This window comes from Lathamus discolor, chromosome Z (genome assembly GCF_037157495.1).
Source record: "Lathamus discolor isolate bLatDis1 chromosome Z, bLatDis1.hap1, whole genome shotgun sequence".
Classification (NCBI taxonomy): Eukaryota; Metazoa; Chordata; class Aves; order Psittaciformes; family Psittacidae; genus Lathamus; species Lathamus discolor.
This window is the reverse complement of record NC_088909.1, coordinates 92,801,400-92,821,590: the sequence shown is the minus strand read 5'-3', so window position 1 is coordinate 92,821,590 and position 20,191 is coordinate 92,801,400. Positions and strand designations below refer to the sequence as shown.

Below are 20,191 nucleotides of genomic sequence, written 5' to 3'. Positions count from 1 at the left end.
AGGGTTTCGTTCCCCGGTCAGAGAGGCTCTCCCGGGGTGTGGGAGCTGGAGACCGGGCCGCTGTAGGACAGGGGCCGGGGGGTGTGGCGCTCGGAGAGTCCCCATGCAGGGAGGGCACCCCGGGAGAGGGGGCTTTTCACCTCGAGGAGGGAGCGAGCAGGTCTGCGAGAGCTTGCTCCGGAGAGCAGGGACAGGAGTTGTGTTGCTGGCCTCGGTAAGAGAGGCTCTTGTCAGCAGGGACCTGGGTAGCCCGACCTCTGAGCGAAGTTATTTCTGAGAGGTTGGAGGTAGGCAGGTAAGGAGCTGATCTTTATCTTGCAGCGTAATTCACCCCCGCCGCGGGAAGCAGTGCTGGTACTGCCGGCCCACCCCTGGGCTTTCACCAAAACTCGTGATGTTAGCGTAACACCTGTCTCGGTGGAGAAACGGAAGGAAACTGAAGGGAGATTCAGGCTGGATCTGAGGAAAATATTCTTTACAATGGGGGTGGTGAGGCGCTGGCGCAGGTTGTTCAAATAAGCTGTTGATTTGCCATCCCGGGAGACATTTAAGGCCAGGCTGGATGTGGTTCTGAGCAACCTGATCTAGTTGAAGATGTCTCTGCATATCGGAACTAGATGACCTTTGAAGGTCCCATGCAATCTAAACTATTCTGTGAGTCTATGAAACTCCTCAGTATGGGATAGGAAATCAGGAAAGGCAGTATTGAGTGAGGTAATTGAAAGAAAAAACAGTGCAATAAAAAGGATTGCTAAAGTACGTAAAGAGCAAAGAGGAAAGAACAAGTAAATGAGGATCCAAGGGCAAATGGGAATGCGTATTTGTGAGGATATCAGTAAGCAGTTGGCCTCAATGTATTAAACTGGAATGGGGGAAGGGTGATTATAGTTGCTGCACTGATTTTTGTAAGGCATGAAGGGCTGTTGCAAACAGGCTCAGTTACAACATCCTGTCAGTGTCAGGGAGTGTTGGTAGGGCAACCCCCTGTCTGCCCCAAAAGCAGGTACTTTTTGTCAGTGGATAATTCCTTTTATTCATGTGTCTAGTCTAGTGATAACTTGCTTCCTGTGACCCTCCTTACTTTACTTTGGGAATCAATGCCAAGTATGGCTGCATAGCAGAATAGTTTTAACTTGTACTTCAAATCATTAAGAAATTTTCTAATTTTAGTATCTCAGTAGCTAAGGGGTGGAAGGAGGGCTACAGGCTTGGCCTTTCCTGCTATTCAGTATTCTAACTGTTTTCCATATAGTCACAGCCTTTGCTGGCAATCTTCTGCAGATCACAAGATGTCCTTTTGACAGTGGGAATTGGAGGGTGAACAGAGGTGGCTGAAGTTCACCTCTTGATAAGGTAACAAAGGAGCTGCAAAGAACTGATTTTGTTGTTGTTCTGTCATTGTGTGTGTTTTAACATTTTGCAGTGCTTTCTCCTTAACCTTTAAAACCCTTTATTTCTTCTTTTTAGCAGCAGTAATACATGATTTTGAGACTTGCTGCCTTTAAACGCTACTCTAAATGACAGGTGACTGGAAGAGAATCCAAAGGAGACCATCAAGAACAAGCAGAGATTTCCGAAGTGTTTCCTGTGAGAGTAATGGGAAAGGGCTGGGAATTATTTCTTCCAGAGCTGATTGAGGGGAAAATAGAATCCATATGTAGAGAGTTACTGCAGAGAGGATATCCTGATGGAAAGAGAAGTGATTGAGTTACATTGCAACAAGGGAGATTTAGGTGAAACACTGAAAAACACACTAATGGGAAAGATAGTCTAGCATAAACAGACAGCATGACCAAAAGCAGTAGTATTTCTGAGAGTGGTCATGAGTTACATAAACATTTCTCAGGTGTTGTTTAGTTAGCACTGGTTTAGATCTGGAGAAAATTAACTAAAAGACCCTTTTATTTTATAACAGTCTGAAAGATCTGATTATGAAGATGCAGTGTGTTTATACGTGCAAAGAAAAATGCTTAATCCCAAATGACTATTTTGTCCTTGGCTGATCCCAGGACAACATGTAATTATCTTTTTAGTTTATAAATAAATCCTCATTAGCTGAACAGAACATTAGTTAACAAAATCAGAAAAATTTTCATGTATACACTGCAAATCCTACAGACTTGACTGACAGAGAAACCAAGCCTAAGCTTATATATGAGTCATCAGTTCACTATAAATACATGAGTCTTTTGGCCATTATGTAGCCTTATGGCACATTAATTTTAAGACATAAAGTGAAGATGAACACTGAACAATAATAAAATGTAAGTAGAATACAAGTCCTGTAACACGTGCCTTCTAGCCTACATAGCAGTCATCATGTTGCTGAGATTTTTGTAGCAAGACCTGTATCTAAAAGGAAGTTCAGTTTTATATTAAAATATATATATAATACAGTGTTAGCTATCTCCCAAAATGGTCAGCAGGAGCTAACATGGCAAGATGGAAGGAAAAACCTCAAAGTATTTTGATGGGTCAAAATTTCATGTGGTGCCTAAGTCTGATCCCAAAAAGCTTCTTCACAGAAGTGCAATTGTATTGTCAGTTAAATGCTGTTGCAGAAAATTATTTCTCTAAAACTTGTATGAAAAATAACCAATCTTGGACTCAGTCTTTGACCCTGAGAAGTGCTGAGCACCACCTTTTAATCATCTATTGTTTATGGCTATGCAACTTACTAATGAGTTTGAGCATTAGTGTATGATTGCTATCTGCTAAATTCAATGATTTATGGAACTAGCAGTCAACAAACTTTTAAGGTGGAATTGATACAAAATACATTTGTTCATTAGTAGATATAGCAAAATAGGAATTTAAAATGTAAATACTAATGAACATACATATTTCCAAATGTATCTGAATGGAGTTAGTAGGGGTTTTTTTTCAGAATTGTATAGTCAGCTGTATAGATGCAAGTTGTTCAGAAGCATTATCTGGTATATCTATTAGTCATGCCACTTTAGTTTCTGGTCTTATTAGTTAAATAGATTCTGGCAAAGATAATACTTGTTTAGAAGTCCTGCAGAAAGCAGTGCTATTCATTCAATAGCAATATATATGAACAGTATGGCCAGTGTTCCTGCATCATGGTTTGAATGACCTGAACATTACACCTTTTATGAAAGGTGCCCTAAAGAAAAGAAGCCTAGCAGCGTATCAGTGACCACGACAATGTAAAATAGTTTGCCACATCAGAATAATTTCATTCGTTAAGAGAACAAAGTGCGTGGTGGGTTTGTTCTGCGCTTGTTCCCCTCATCCTGCCCAATTGCTGTACTTTTTAATAACCATATGTGAAAGGCTGACTAATGTTTATCAGCAAGAAGGTAGTTGTACTACTCCGCAGTTTTTACTGATATAAGGTGCCCAGATAGCTCAGTTTAAGAAGCTTAATTACGGGGGGGGGGGGGGGGGGGATTCAAATTAAAACTGAGAAACTGATAAAGTGTTCTGTATCTCTAAAAGCGCTGAAGGAGATTATGTTACTCACACAGCATTATGTTTCAACATTAGTTTTCCATGGAACAAAGTTGTTACAGAGGGCATACACAAACTCTCATCTTGGCAAGTCTTGGGATAGTTAGTAGCAGGAAATCAAAAACAGTGTAACATGTAGCTTCATGTTAATACCATATGCTTACTCTGGAATGACAAAACCTGTAGAGAAAAGCCTCACATAAACATAGGGATCTCTTTGACTCAGGAAATTAATGTAATGTAAATGCTCCCAAATGATACAAAATCCCTTTTATTGGGTGTGGCTAGAAATTTAGAATTGGATGCCTTAAAAGACACTAGTTGTGGTTAGTTGTAAAAGACAAATGGTGTGATAAAAGTCTCTGACTTCACTGCCAGAACAGACAAGAAGCTGGAGGCAAGAAGTAAGACTTGTTAGATTTCTTATGCTCAGCAGCTGGAAAACTAATTTTAAAAAATATTTTAATGGTCTAATGATAATAGATTTCTAAGTATAAATGTTAACAGTAAATGGCCAATTATGACAAAGTGTATTTCCTAGAAAGATCCAGAAGGGCATAAAAATGTAAAAAAAAAAAAAAAAAAAAAAAAAAAAGATCGACACAGAAATCCAAGATTGGGTTTTTCACAAGTTATTAAATGGAGACTAAGAGCAGTCAGCAGTTGTATTTGCAGCTCTTATTTCAGTGACTTGGAGCCTGCTGTTAAACAATCTCCTGTAGCTGTTACTGGGGAAAGGGAGGTACGGCTCTGTGTAAATAAAACTTGAAGCAATTTGCAACTCTGATACCTTGACAAATGTCAATGTGCAGAGGTACTACAGACAAAGGTGTATGAACACTGTGGGCGAGGCAAGACGGCTCAGTCAAAAAAGTCTTCTTCTTTCTCTGTGTTTTGCTACCTTCTGGCGTTACAGTCACCATGTGTGCTATAATTAGGTATTTTTCCTACAAAAGAACAAACTCATGAATACAAAAGCAAGAAAGTAGATTTTGACAAGGATTTTTCACCTGTTGTCTTCCCTTTTCTTGTTTCCTGAACCATTTGGCAGCCATTTAGGTAACCTTTCTGGCAAAATAACAACAGGCAGTCTAAAAGTAAATATTGGTGGGGGGCGGGGGGGAGGGGAAGGAGGGAGTCAAAAGTAGAAACCAGTTTCTGACTCTAATTACACTGACATAAATTTAGTATACTTTTAATAAATACTTTAAACCTATGGGATATGAATAAATTAATTGTAATATTACAGTTGGTTTAATTTAGGGTATTTATTCTGTGCACCAAAAATGTAACTGTTGGTAAAGTAATGCAAGAAGATCTGCATGAAGAAATTTGAATACATTAGTTAGTCAATTATATTGCCAAAAAAATGGAAATTGCATATCATATTTATTAATTTCTATGTTATCCCATCCAAAGTTGGTACTGCTGTAGACTCATTTTTCACTTCAATGATTCTTTAATGAAACAGTCCCACAGCAATAGAAGCAACAGTTAAGAGTCCTAGCCCTAAACAACTTTGTTTGAATTATTAGCAGAGTTTGAGAAATAATCACAGATAAGGAATCTCCCTAGGTTCTGTGTTTTAGTAACCGTGGAATCTGCAAGCCCTAGGTTTAGAGCTTTAGGGTTTCTTCTCATACACACTTAACAGAGCATTTGACTCTGCTTGGTTTCTTTTTTTGTGGGATGTAGAAAGTAGTGTTTTCCTGTGGCAGCGTGATGTGAGGATTTTTGTAAGAAAAGTTCACAGCTGTGATCTGGATTAACCCTCTACTGCTTGGGACACTGTGGAAATACCTTCAGGAGATGGATCGGAAGTTTTACCTTCATGTCCCTGCTGAGAATCAGAGAGCAGGCAAACACTAAGAAATCTAGTCCTGCTCCACATGGTGTCTAGGTTTCTGGGATGAGCTGAACGGTTGAGTTTTCGTGACTTCAGTGTGATACATTTTATGAGGATTACAGTTGCAACTGAAGTTGTAATACATGTGTTTCTAGTATGAATGTTGTTCAGAGTATTCAAATATTTATCCCTCATGTTCATGTTTTGCCTTCTTACTGAATAAGTAAATAGAAGCAATACAGTTATACTGTGTTCTTTGCTCCAGTGTTAACATGCAAATACATGTTTTCATCTGTAGCCTTTTCTTTTGTTTTTGACCACATGATGAGAACTCTGGCAAGCCAGAATTAAACTTGTGTTCCAAATTTACCACTAAAAATGTTAGGCACAGTATTCTGTCTCTTTCAATTTACAAAACAGCCTGGGTTTGGATCCAGTTCTTAAAGCCTTCCACCTTCCATTTTGGTCTTAGAAAATTCTTATTTTCAGAAATTCCTAAAGCATAGTTTCGTGAAGGAGTGGGAAAAAATATGCTACTACATTAGTAAAAGACAATATAGTTTATGACCCACATAATTTGTCTGTTGTGTTGGAAATGAACAATGCCCATCTTGCAGGTCTGCCTGTCCAGAGAGGAAGGTGATGCCTCAACTAAAGCTATGCAGAGACCTGGAACATGGGTCTGACTGTTGCCAGCATCAGTCTTTCTCTTAATTCTAAAAAAGCAAGATTGAATAATGGCATGTATAAATTGGTGAGAAGAAATATGAAGGCTCAAAACAAAGGAAAGAACAGATAATTCTGAAACAAAAGAAACTGCATTTTTTCTTATGTCTTATGTCTTTCATATTTATATCCAACATGTTAAACCATCAGTCCAGCTTTGTGTCTTCCTCAACTGTCATGTCTTCCCAAGTCAGTGTGAGTACAAACCTTAGCAGCTAAATTTTGCCTGTTGTTTAAATACAGCATATATTAAGAATAAGTTTAGCTAAACATTGCATCTATCAGCAGAAATTACCATTTCATCTCTCACTGGAAATAATGAACTCCAACCAGATGCAGTCTCAGTGAAGGTTTTTCTACACTTTAGCTTAGTTTCTGAATCTTAAATTAAAAACAAAATGCCTTTTAGCAAAAAGGATAAAATAAATGCTCAAAATGAGTAAGAAATAATTTAGTGGTATGGATATGCCTTTATGGCAGAAATGAAGCTAGGTTTTAACCTCATTTTGGTAGTGTGTTATGAAGAGAAAGGACAAGTTTTTAACGCGTGCCTTAGAGTTTGAACTCAGTTACCAGTTCACACAAAAGTAATTCTTTTACTTTTATTCATGTTAGCTAATTTAAGCTATGCAGGCATGTGAGCACAAGTTATAATTAAACCTGCATTTTCCTGTGTAACATATCCTTAGGAGCTCTCTTTAGTTTAAACCATATCCTAAGTCCTACTGACTGAAGTGTGTTTTAATGCTTTGCTGCACATTCCTGATGAATTACAGTATGTAAGTAACGATAAGGCACGTGTATCAACATACACTTGAAAAAGGATTAAAACCCAATATCAGAATAAGATCCTGGAAGCAAAATCTGAGGTTTAGGTATCAGTGCCTCAAGAAATGACAACAAGCCTTGAACAAAAACAATCCAAAAGGAGACTCCTATGTCAGTCAGACATATTTACCAGAAGGATTGTGGTTCAGCCACCTTTTGAAGACAAGGAGGAGGGAATAGGTGATATCAACTGCAGATCATTTTAAATGATACCTGTTTAGTTGAAAAGCAGGAAATGTGGGCCAGTGTGCAAATTCTTGAGAGGAAAAAAAAAATAAAAAAAGATGTAGTAAGTAAGGAGATACTGTGAATTAAAAGAAGACTCCAGGGAGACATTAAAGCAGCCTTCCAGTACCTAAAGGGGCCTGCAAGAAATCTGGAGAGGGACTTTTTACAAGGACATGTAGGGATAGGACAAGGGGGAATGACTTTAAGATGAAAGAGGGGAGATTCAGATTTTTTAAGAAAATACTGTTTCGTGTGAGGGTGCTGAGGCTCTGAGCCAGGTTGCCCAGAGAAGCTGTGGCTGCCCCATCCCTGGCAGTGTTCAAGGCCAGGTTGCATGGGGCTTTGAGCAACCTGGTCTAGTGGAAGGAGTCCTTGCCCTTGGCAGTGGTGGTTGGAACTAGATGATTTTTAAGGTCCCTTCCATCCCAAACCATTCTATGATTCATTTGATTCTAGACAAATCATATCTCTCCAAAGGGTTTGTTTCAGCTCTAACTGTTCTGAGGCATTTTGTGATGTTTCTGTAGGTACAGCGCTGTACATCTGAGGTAATAAAAGTTTAAGCAATGATACACAGAAAGAATCCAGATAAATCAACCTATGCTTCTCCCACTAGGACAATAGATGTATTTTTAAGCTGGAAACTTGGGAAAAAAAAAACCAACAAAACAAAACAAAAAAAAAAAAAACACAAAAAAACCCCAAACCAACCACAAAACAAAACAAACCAAAAAAAACCCCCAAAACAGTGCTCTGCTGGAAAATGTGTCTGGAAGAAGGAAAGCAAGTACGTGTTGCAAAGTGTTGTTTCTTTTTCAGCTCCACTAATCCCCTTGTACTGGGGCTATTAACTAAATAACTTGTGGTTTTAAATCACCCAACTGTGTCCATGGTTTCCAAAAGCAGGTCACATATACAGGTCTAAAGGGCATCTGTAAGGGAGGAGTGACATGAACTGAAGATAATACAAATGGTTTTAAGCACCATGCCTTCTTGATCTGGACAAGTCAAACCACCTCCACCTTCACATGAACTGCTCTTAGAAAGGTAACACATGGAATATATTGTTGGAGGTATTCAAGACTGGTTGAATTACTTTCTCCATAAAAAGAGACTGTTTTGGCTGACTGCAAGCTATTTTCCAAATGCTGTAATTTATACAGAGAAATTTCAATACTGGGCCCACTTATGTGGTAAAGTAGGATAGATTATGTCAAAACAAGTTTACCTATTGTCTTTCCTGAGGTTATGATAAGTAACTAAGGTTGAACACAGCAGGCTGTTTGTCATGGTTTGAGCCCAGCCAGTAACTCAGAACCATTCAGCTGCTTGCTCGCACCGCCCCCCCCCCCCCCCCCCGAGTGGGATGGGAGAATCAAAATAATGTAAATCCCATGGGTTGAGATAAGAACAGTCCAATAACTAAAGTATAACACCAAACCGCTACTATTACTACTAGTAGTAGTAATAATAATGAAAGTAACAAGGAGAGAGAATATAAAACTAAAAGGGGAAAGGGAAACAATAAACACAAGTAATGCACAGTACAATTGCTCACCACGCGCCAACCAATACCCAGCCCAACCCAAGCAGCAGTCTACCCTTCTGGGTAACTGCCCCCAGTTTATACACTGGGCATGACGTGCTGTGGTATGGAACACCCCTTTGGCTAGTTTGGGTCAGGGGTTCTGTCTCTGCTCTCTCCTGGCTTCTCAAGCCCCTCCTCACTGGCAGAGCATGAAAGACTGGAAAGTCCTTATCGGGGTAAACATTACTTAGCAATAACTAAAAACTTCAGTGTGTTATCAGCATTGTTCTCAGACTACAGTCAAAACACAGCACTGTGCCAGCTACTAGGAAGGAGAAAAATAGCTGTTACAGCTGAATCCAGGACGCTGTTAAAAATACCACCTTATAAAGGTTTATTCAGCATTACTGTAAGGGTGCTGAGGCACTGGAACAGGTTGCCCAAAGAAGTGCTACATGCTCCATCCCTGGCAGTGTTCAAGGCCAGGCTGGATGGAGTCCTGGGTGATACGGTCTAGTGTGAAGTGTCCCTGCCCATGCAGGTGGGTTGGAACTAGGTGATCTTAAGGTCCCTTCCAACCCAAACCTTTTTATGATACTCAATGCTTAAGTATGTGCTTCAATTACCAGTTATTTCTTTTTAACTTCAAAAGAACTTAGTTCAAATGTTTATAAAAGCAGAGTATTAAGTAGATTTTTCTGAATTTAAAGGTGGGGGGTTTTTTTCTTACTTCAACTCCTCTTCAAAATCCACAGGTCAAATTCTCAGTACTTATATCACAGATTTTTAAGAAACTGCTCTTAAACTAGTGTGAGTGGTAACGAGAAGGGAGCCCCATGCAAAATGGATGATCTTCATAGTGAGAATGGTTGCCCATTCTGAAATTGCATGCAGAAAGCTACTTGAAAACATGAACAGTATTTGCATGCAGTATTTTAATCTTCAGCATGATTTTTGTGTATTATATCAATAAGGGGAACATCTTCTCCATGGAAGACTGGACCCTCTGTCTCAGGGAGAATAGAAAAGCCTATACTGGTCTTTACAAAGAGCCAATTCATGTTCCCAATAAAATACTGCATTCAATAGGAAGAAGACACAGGCTACCCAACCTCCACATAAAGAGTTTTGTTCAGAGGCTTTTCAGATAATTGAACTGGATTTTCCATAGGCTTTATGCACGTATTTTTACAACTAGGCAGACTTGAAAGAAAAACATAATTCTTGAATTCCTGGCTGCCTGAAATTTGCGTACCCTTGAGTGCTCTGAGCTATGCTGTGCCATGTGTGTGCACTCTGGTAGTGCATACCCCATCCATGGCCAAGAGGGAAATGTAAAGCAAATGAGTAAAGTAGCTTAGATGTGTTGGTCCAATCAAAACTAAATTGCAAAAGGAAATGAGGAGGTGTTATCACTTGTTGCGTAGCTATCACATCAATCAAAAGATATGTTTTGAAGATGACCATGTACCTGATGTATTTCTGGAAAATGTATTTTATCTTTGAACTTGGACTAACTACATTAGCATGTCAAGATCTGACACTGTTTCTCTCTCCATGGAAGATTTTTTAATGAGAGACAACAAAACACCATCTGTTGGGAGACAGGCAGCTGACCCTGAAATGCTGCCACCCTGACAGCTCTCTCAACTGTATTGTGTTCCCTGCTCAGAAGATCCTCCCAGTAATGCTGTTCCACAATCACTGGAAGCTACTGTCCAAGAGTCAGAACAGATCATAATAGACCACACAGAGGCTTCTGCACCCTTTAAACATAGCAAAACGGCAACAGACAGGTATTGGGATAAAGTGTGATATACAGGGGTTGTGCTTGTTTAAACCCACTGATTTATAGAATTCCATAGGAGGAATACAATTAACATTTTAGTTCTCAGGCCAGAGCAGGCACCTGCAGGGAGTCAGAGAGAGGATTTTGTGAAGTCTCAGAAGCTTATGATTGACCTCTAATAAAAAAATCAGTATCAGCTTCTGCTGTGGTGAGCAAAATAAGCAGCAAGTGTATTTGGGGGTTTTACTCCTTAGAACTGGTTGAATGCAGGGAAAGAGGAACTGGGAATCAGTTTAGGGAATTTCAGTGGGAACGATGACTGGAAAAAGTCAGGCCTGTGGAAAGCACTGGGGTTACAGGAGGAGAAAGATGAGGGAAGCTCTGGGCCTTGAGGGAGTCTCACACTAGTCCTCATGCCTGCCGATGACAGGAGACAGGATACAGGACACATCCTTCCACCTCCCCTACTTCCCAGTAGCCTCTCCTTCCCTCCACAATCCCTCCCGTTTTAAGCCCAAAGGCCTCTTCCTTCCTCCCCCTCCCACTGAATGGCTGTCAGCTCCCACCCTCCCCAGAGGAAGCACTCACCTGACTCTGGACAGGGCAGGGCAGGGACAGCCCAAAGGAAGCAAGCAGGTTGTTGCCAGCTCACACATGTAACAGCCCACGCTTCACACACTCCACCCTCACCCCAACAAGATCTTGCAAAACAGGCAGCAAGGTCACATACTGCTGTTTACTTTGGCTCTGACTGGAAGTTAAGCTTGCCAATTGCCACTGGTATTGGTGAGAAAAGCTTCCACAGATTTCAGCTGATGTCCATGAGTAAAAATTGGTTTGTTAGCAAGCCCCTTTTTACCTTGGGTGTTTGGAGGAAGGTTGAGGAAGCCTTTATTGCCACTGCTACTTTTGCAGACCTATTTGGATGCTGGTGGTACTGGTACAGCAGTTTTAAGATGCTTCTGTTAGCTGCTAGAACATACAACAGCATATACATTGTTTATGTTCTTTATTGCTTCCTGCAGAATAAAATTTTAAAGACATTTTTCTTTGCCTCCCAAACCAAGAAAAATAATAGGGTAAAACACATAGAATCCTTTGTGGAAAAACAGCAACAGTTAGCAGTAATAAAGGACATTCTTCACTGAACCAGCTGTACAGCATTACACTATTTAAACAACTTACTTCTGCTTATGTGTACTGTGTAAAATTAGGTGTAGAAAACTCCTTAATGTATTAACTATGACATTCAGACTTTTTAAGTGTGTGAAACATACATAACCTTTTGTTCATACAAAAGCATGGACTAAGGCTTATTCCTATTTCACAAAGGAACAATTGCTTCTTTGCCCTGGAGAACAGAAGGTGGTCACTGGCAGAGAAGTATTCAGTCTGGAAAGAACAGAGTGTGCTCTGGTGCCACTGGTTTGTTTTTGCTGGAAAGATGTATCAAATTAATAGAGATATTAATTAACAGTTACAGTAAAATGCAGACTTGTCCTTACTATGGCCAAGGGCATATCTGTGTTAGCTGCTTCTGTCTGAGATAATCACAATTAGTCACTCTATTTAAAAACACAGTGTATTAAAAAGTTCATTTAGTATTTTCTAACCAATGGGCCTCAAAGGGACAATGTAGGTGCCAAATAGCTGGTTTTAAATACCAGCAAGGAACCCTAAAAAAAGTTGTTCTGTTCATGGGCACAAGCAAGTTGTCCTGAATCAGGGTGTCTCTCAGCATTCCTCACCACTGCCCCTCACTTTTCAGGCTCTATTAACCCACTTTGGAACTGAGAATGGGGAAACTTGTGACTAGATTTCTGACAGGAAAAGGATCTCTCCTGACAGGCTTTCTGCAGTAGGTCTGCAGCTTTAAATGTTCATTAAGACTTGCAGAGACTCAGGAATGAGATCAATTCCATATACTTTATAGTAAATTGTAATTACAAACTAAGAATAGGCAGAATGCATGTTTCTTTTATAGTCTCCTTATTTTATACAAACTGTAAATAACTACCTACTATTTCACGTTATTGTTTACAGGAAACTGCAAGTATATAGTTAAGGCAGAAAATCATGGGGTTTATGCCAACTATGCTTACAGTAATCCTGGATAAAACACATTTCTTTGTTGTACACACTTCAGATTGTGGCCACACTGTCTTAGCTGAATTTCCCTGCAAACCAGATACTACTTACATCGTTGTACTTAAGCATACACACTCAGCTCTCCTGTTTTTCAGCCGAAGACTGAAATGAAGAAAGCCTTTTGCCAACACTTGTTCTCAATGCTATTTTACTGTATTAAGACTTGTCCTTAAATACAAATATCCAAAGCTTTCATAAAGATAGTTAAAACAATAGATCTACATTTTTTACAAACTTTTTTTATCTTTGCCAGGTCTTTTATCTTTGCAGGTCTGCCAGAAATTCAAATTTCTTTAGGTAATGATGAGTGTGAACACCTCTGTCTAGAAGTTAATGCTATAAGAAGCATCACTGCTGCCTGCTAACATGCACTATAGGAGTTTTGACTTCAGTGAGTGTGAAAATTGTGTACTCCAAGTCAGCTCTTCCGATTCCATTGCCTTTCGCAGAAAAACATCAAGACAACCTGAAAAGTTACAAGAAGGAAGGAAGGAATATGGGGCTTATGCATACTCTTTGGAGAGACTGCAGTCTGAAGAGGTAGTAAATTTTTGACTGTTTAGTTCAAAGACATAAACAGACTTGTGTTGACTTTAACTTTGAATTAAGTCCTGAACTCCTGTAACTTCTTATTAGCCAGTGAGGTAGAGTCCAGGATTTTCTAGTACCTACAGTCTACAATATTTACTAGGAGCCTGCATAAACCAAGAGAATATCTATGCTGCAGATCCTAGTTTTCAAGGGTAAATCACTCATAAATGAATGATCTTTGAAAGATCTTTTTCTTTCCAGATTCATTTTGTAAACAAAACAAGACAAACAAAAACACGAACAAAAACCACAAACAAAACAAAACCCAAAGACACCCCACCAGCACAAAAATTCTTGCAGTCATCAAGAATATTCTAGGAGATGAACAAGACTTCTAAGCATCTCCCACATCTCAATGCAATGGAAACTACTAGAGAAGAACAGGAAAAGCTTTATATCTCCTGTGACAGAAAGCGAGCCAATAAAGCATAGGCTTAAGAAAAAGACAAAATGTAAAGAAAAAGTGATGTAAGGTCTGGTCAGTGAAATACTAACATGGGGCCTTGCTTGGTCAAGGTTGCTTATCTGAAATCCATCTGATGCAGGTTTTTGTCAGAAACTACAACTAGAGCACCTTTTTTATTGCTCAAATGGTAATTCTCACATTCATAGTAATATTTGTGCACACTTCATAGAAATAGCTTTGAATTGTCTTTCAACCCGTGCTCAAAAGGCCTCATGTCTGGGATTTACCTTTTAAATCTTGTCCATCTTACTAGCATTTGCTGTGGAAGTGTAAGCAGCATACATACATGATAAGAGATTTCATTTATTCTGACAGTATTTACTGTACCTCAACTACAAAGAGTAGCAGAGTAGCATACCTAACATCTGACATTCTAAGATGGTTTTAGGAAAACTTAATTCTATCAGTAAATCTAATGATGTGCTTTTGTGCTTGCAATTATTCACAAGTATTCTCAACATTTTTCACATACGCAGTTTAGCACATTAGCACACACAGCCACATATCCCACTTACTGTCCCTGCAACATTTTTCATATTACTGTCTAACAAGTTTCTGAGGTTTATTTGTTTTAATCTTTCTCCAGTACAGGTATTATAAAAATAAATATTTAATCCTTTTTTCTATTTGCTCCTTTTCAGTCCTTATGCATGGAAATTTCAATTTCAGTATGAGCCTTGCTCAACAGGTGAGCATGCAATTGTTAATTTTAAATTGAACTCAAGCACGCATCCTGTAAAAGCTGTTTGTAGACAGAATCTGGTGAATACTGGTGAATAAAATAAAAGCCATACGAACAGGCTATAAAATTACATTTACATTTTCAAGAGCAGCAAAATGTATATCTGCTGGAAACATCTTTGTTTCTATTGAATATGCATCCATTTGGCAAAATTTATTATGACATGCTTTCTTATTTTCTGTATTCTCACCTTCTGCTTCCTGTACCTCTCAATTTTCAGTTGCATTATAAAGACATCTCAGCCTGTGGCATTAGATGCAGCCATCCAGTGCTATGCTGTCACATCCCATAAAGCAAGGGACATTCTTGGTGCCATAATAGAGGAGGGGGGACGGCTTATCCCTTCCAGTAAGTCCACCTCTGTTACCTGAGTCAGCAACCTGTTCTTTGGTTTATTAAAGGTGTATTCACATTAAATTCAATTTTGTCTTTGTCACTAGTGATACACCCTCATACTTCACAGTTCTTATGATTCTTGCTTGCTCTGTCTTTTTCCTTTGGAAGCCTCATATGCTATCTTGTCTCTGTCAGAGTTTTTGCATACATGTGTTAGAAGATACTGTCCTCCCTGAAAAGCTTCATAACCTAAATAAGGCTATGATCCTGATACCTCTTCCCCCACTCTACAAGTATGGAGCAGAAAGGCTGTGGTTTGCCAGAAGTCATAGAGAAAAGAGAGAGAGCCAAGAGCCAAGAATGGATTTCTTACCTCCCAAGTCAGTGCCCTAACCACAAGCCCAGCTGTTATTTCTTGCTAGTGTCTTGACATCTGTATTATAAACCTGTCTTCTGAGCAATGAAACCAGTTAGTTGTGATCATCTGAACAGCACAAACCCAGTGACACTACAGGCAGGCTAGGCAGCAGACTTATGCTGCTGGGAAGCTCACCTGCCTTACAGTCAGGTGGATAGGTATAAATACAGCAGAGGGCATGCACACTTTGAAATGCGTTTCCACTCAGGCGATTAACTGTTTGGGTGGGAACTTTAGCACTGTCCCTATTTTCCCAGTGTTACTATGTGGGTTTGGGATGAGCATCTAAAGACAGCATGTGATTAAAGCCATTTTGGTTTATTTCTTTCATATATCCTGTATGTGATTACAGCTCCAAAGGTGGGAGAAAGGAAGACAAGGGTGTGAATATTCTGAGTCCACCTGGAAGAATTCTTGGATAGGAATAAACTGCATTTGTCCTTTCAGCATACTCCACATAGTCCTGAGGATGGGAAAAACTGGTACGTAGCTGGCTTATGAAGGAATGAAGGGGATCACAAGTTAAAAGATGTTGACAGACATCAGGCAAATCTGAATCTCAGATCAGGGATACAGGTCACAATAGCCAGTTTTTTTAGAAGCTCATTAAGAGTCAGATATTCTGTGTAGTAACTGTATAGACTTCAGCTATGGGAGCAAGTCCAAAGCATGCTTTACAGGGTCCTTGACTCTCACTAACATGTTTTTCCTTTTTTTCCCTGAGGGAAAGGCCAGCAGCCATAATAAAGTCTTCTTGTCTTGACCCCGTCTGAAGAATATGTGAGGAGGAATATCTGTTCTATCTTATTTCTAGTTTATTTCAGCATAGATTGGAATCATACCTGACTTTTTTTAGTCCTGGCTAAAAAATAAACCAAAGCTTTCTATATAACTAACATGAAATTTGATCGCTTGCTTCTATGTGGAGAATTTAAGAAGACGAGGAAGGTGAGTCTGTTAATTCATTAACATAACTCTGTTAATACTTACTGAAGGAATTAAGGCTGAAGATTAATGTTACTCTGAACACATTAAAGATCATAAGTAGTGGTACTAAAGTAACCAGAGACTGGGAGAATCTTTCAAATAAAGCTGTATATATTGTGAGCAAAAGCACAGTACATTTGTGTTTAGAGCAAATTATTCTCATTAGTATTGGTCACTAATTCTTCATTTTCAACCTGTTCAGCACGCATATTAATTCACTGTCTCAGAACTGAATGAGCCCTGGGGAAAAACAATGTTTTTCGCATGTTCTGTGTTTGCTGTCTGGCTTTCACACGTCCAAAACCTATTACTTCATAAAACACATATGGGTAACATTCCCAATAATTTCAGTGAGATACAAATGGAAACTTCCAGTAGAGGCATTTTAACTAGCTCCTACCAGGTCCTGCCTAACTTTCCTGATAGCATTCCTGCTGCAGAAGGGAAGTTGTCATATGTCTTGGTAGTGGGCAGAATATATCCAGTAGATGTGGTCTCCAGACAGGGACTGCCGAGAGGTTTCAGTTTACCACATCAGCTAGTTATGTTTCGTGCTGAAAAACAGAGAAGACTAGAAACCTGCCAGTGGTGGCTGTTGCACAGTAAATGGTCAAAACACAACATGAAAGCTACTGCTGAAATCAGGCATTTAGGAAAAAGATGCAAGATTTCAGATTTCCTGTGCAGCTTTAATTCAGTCTGCATGTGCTTGTCTATTATGACATGCTGTCTAATTATATAACTCTATATTTTCCACTTGACTACTTAGTCAGTATTCAATTTTCCTCCTTCTTTACTGTTCTTATTGCTGTGTGGCCTAATGTATTATTTACTCACCACTTGTCAAATCCTGTCAGAGGACAGAATTATTCATTGCTTTGGGACATGCTACAGTACTAAGTGCTTCAGAGATATTAATTAGTTCATTTTCACAACAATCCTCTAATGCTTTTCTTTCAGAGGTAGGAATGAGGCATGGGAAGTAAAAGGTCAAAGCATCTATTGATTTTGAGTACCTAATAAAAGACAGACAGGATTCTGCAATATTTAGCATCAAGCAGCATCCCAGCCAGACCACTTTTAATATTACCTGGAAGTACAGTTCTCAATGTGTAACACTGCTGCAGATCAGCTCTTGACATTCTAGCTTAGGGCTGCTGTAGTCAAACAAAGCTTGGGCTAATGGACCCAGGTATTTCTGCTAGGCTTTCTTCCTGCATATGGAGGTAATAGTTGCCGAGGCTGTATCTAGTAACACAAGGGACCAGTCTATAAAAGGACCTGCATTTCTATAAATGCAGGCAGTTAACTCCATATTAGTTTGTACAAAAGGCATAGCTGACATGTAGCAGCCAGTTTAGAGGCAGAAAGATACCCCTTAATGAACTCACCCATCTCAACTATGAGATGTGGATGTTAAGGCTAACAAGCTCCTGAGGACAAGTGACTTTAGCAGCTGCATTTTGGAAGCCGTTAATGTCTTTTATATGTTCAAATAGGGCCTAATTTTTCTAGTAGTCATGTGTCTCACATGTAATTGGTATACAGCAAACATCTTTTGTAACCATATTACCTAGCTGTCTAAATGCTTACTTCACACTTGGATGTGGATAAAAATAAGCCTAAAATATGTGAAAATAATGTTTGACATTTTAGATCAGAAAATTAAAATTATTAACAGAGCATGTGAAGTGCCTTCAAAACTTAAAGAAATTGAACATCTACTGAGAGGAAATATTAACTTCAAGTATTCACATAATCAGAGTACAGAACTGCAGCAGTAGAATAACTAAAAAACACTTCTCCACATTCCAGACTAGTCCAGTGTCTTTCTATAGTATCATCAGGATGCATTTTTGACTCTGGGAACAAGTGAAATAAGAACGGTAAGCTAGTTTGATCTCAGAATAGCAGAGTCCTCTTGCACTGTTTCAGTACCTAACCTCAGAGGATGCTGCTTTTCTATGGTGCTAAACTAGAATTACAGAATCACCAGGATTACAGAACTACCAGTTGTTCGTATGTTGGTCCCAGATCTCTGTTGCTATGCAGTCTGTGCACATTAGCCCTAGAATTATGGTTCATAGAGGAGTTCATTACTATTGTTTGCTCACTGATGCTTGCTCTCCATGGTTCCCTATACCCAGGAAGAATGGTTTGGCAACTGAGGTCCTAGTTTTTGCTCCTGATTAGAAAAGGGGCCTCTGTCCAAATTACACAGATTCAGGTGGGAGAACTGAAAAAAACCCAAACCCATACATACTGTATCAAAGTAGGGAGGAATTAGAAAGGATCCCCTCCTGAGCTGGGTTACGTGCTTAACCCTAAAATGTTCTACATAAAAAGCAAAACTATTGCCAGAAAAAAAAAAAAAAAAAAAAAAGTCTAATATTGCACCAGTGGAAAAAGAAAGTCATAGGCTGTAAACCACTGGTATGTGACTTTATCGTCTGTCATTGTTCTTAATCCTGTTATTGTTTTCTTTGCTATTTGTTTCCACAGCAAAATTCCAGCAGTGATAGAAAATGAATAGCAGGGAGACAGCGTGGAGTCCATCTGAAACTGCCCAGTGTTTTTTTCTCTCCTAGATTGTTGCTAGAATAAGTTTTAATCCTGCAAACTTTGCTTCCCTGATATCCTCACTGAATGCCATGGGAATAGCAATGTGAGAAGGGAGTTGGCAAGCTGGACAGACAGTCACTCGTTATTCAATATCCAGCTCCCTTTGGCTGCTATCACTCAGAATATTTTGTTGAATAAGAGCTTGCTTGCACATAGTAATCAAATTTCCTCAGGTTTAGAACATTTTTCTATATCCATTTTGTCTTTCACTCTCCTTCTCTGCTTCTAACTTCTTTATCCATCCATCAGACATTCTCTATATAACCGCATATATTTTGAATTGAGAGAAAATACCAACAGCACTAACTCCTTTAACTGCATATCAAAGCCCTCTCTGTGGTTTCTGGTTCTGTTTATGATTAACTCTTCTGAATGATTTCCTGTGGTTTTGTTCATCACACTAACACATAGAAGCAGCACTTCACTTTATAAATAACAGAACCTATACTCTTTGGCCATCTGTAACTATCTTTGACCAGCCCCAAAGAACGCTATTATCTAGACAGAATAGCTAACATACTTCAAATTTTAAAATAAGAATGTAAAAAAATACTAAGAATCTGAATTATTTTTTTAAAACTTCTGTCCAAGAATAGGTAATCACTCTAAAGTCCAGTATTTCAAATATGATTACAGAACTATCCTATTAGTCTACACAGACCTAATTTGCCTCATTGTTACAGCAAAATTAATATGGAAAAAAAGAGCTTCTACTCTGAAAATAAAACAGTTTCTGTAACATAGGAGTTGAATCTGCCTTTGTAAACGTGATCTCACTACAAATATTTTATTTTTTGCAAGACATACTATATAAACATAAACCTTAGCATAATGAAGTTTAATCAACAATTTTCTGACTTTCAGTAGAACAATATACAAGCGATAGATTTTGTACATCGGTTCTGCTCTGTATTATTATAAAAATATCTCAATTGATAAGTATTTGTTGGGAGGAAAGTGTTGTAGTAATGGAAAGAAAGCACTGCCTTATGTACTAACCAGGTATCTTGTCATATGTTATAAACGTTTACATGTACAGAGATCATAGCATAGAGAGTGTGGTAAAGACTGAGTGAGATTCTGGCAGTATGCTGTATGATGACTCTTTTAAGAAGAAAAGCAAGTCTCCAATTATTTTTCCCAACCTTTGTGGCATGGAATCTTTGCATATAGGCAAGCGTACAAAGCCAGAAGACTTATTTTCAGATATTTCAAATATTACTATGTATGAACAGAAGCTCAAATAAGAGAGAAGAGTAAAAAAGTTTGAATTTCAGGCCTAACACTTCATTAAAGCATTCACTACTCATGTCTGTGGAAGTCTATAACTGTCCAAGTCCTGTAAATCGAGATCCACAGTAAATTTAATCTGTATTCTTAAAGAAAAGTCTGGCCAAGTGCTGTCTATGGAAGAACATGTAATTTCAGAACTACTATGGGTAATGTTAAAATCAAGGAT

The 20,191-nt window shown here is 38.9% G+C and overlaps 2 long non-coding RNA genes across 2 annotated transcripts; both read left to right on the top strand.

Moving 5' to 3' along the window:
• The first annotated feature begins 161 nt into the window (after nt 1-161).
• LOC136005139 (uncharacterized) lies at nt 162-14,671 on the top strand. Its single transcript, XR_010608688.1, has 4 exons — nt 162-295; nt 13,020-13,110; nt 14,269-14,315; nt 14,590-14,671. It is a non-coding gene; the product is annotated as an uncharacterized LOC136005139 (long non-coding RNA).
• An 833-nt stretch (nt 14,672-15,504) lies between these two features.
• On the top strand, nt 15,505-19,774 carry LOC136005204 (uncharacterized). Its single transcript, XR_010608705.1, has 3 exons — nt 15,505-15,605; nt 15,948-16,071; nt 18,613-19,774. It is a non-coding gene; the product is annotated as an uncharacterized LOC136005204 (long non-coding RNA).
• Nucleotides 19,775-20,191: the final 417 nt, after the last annotated feature.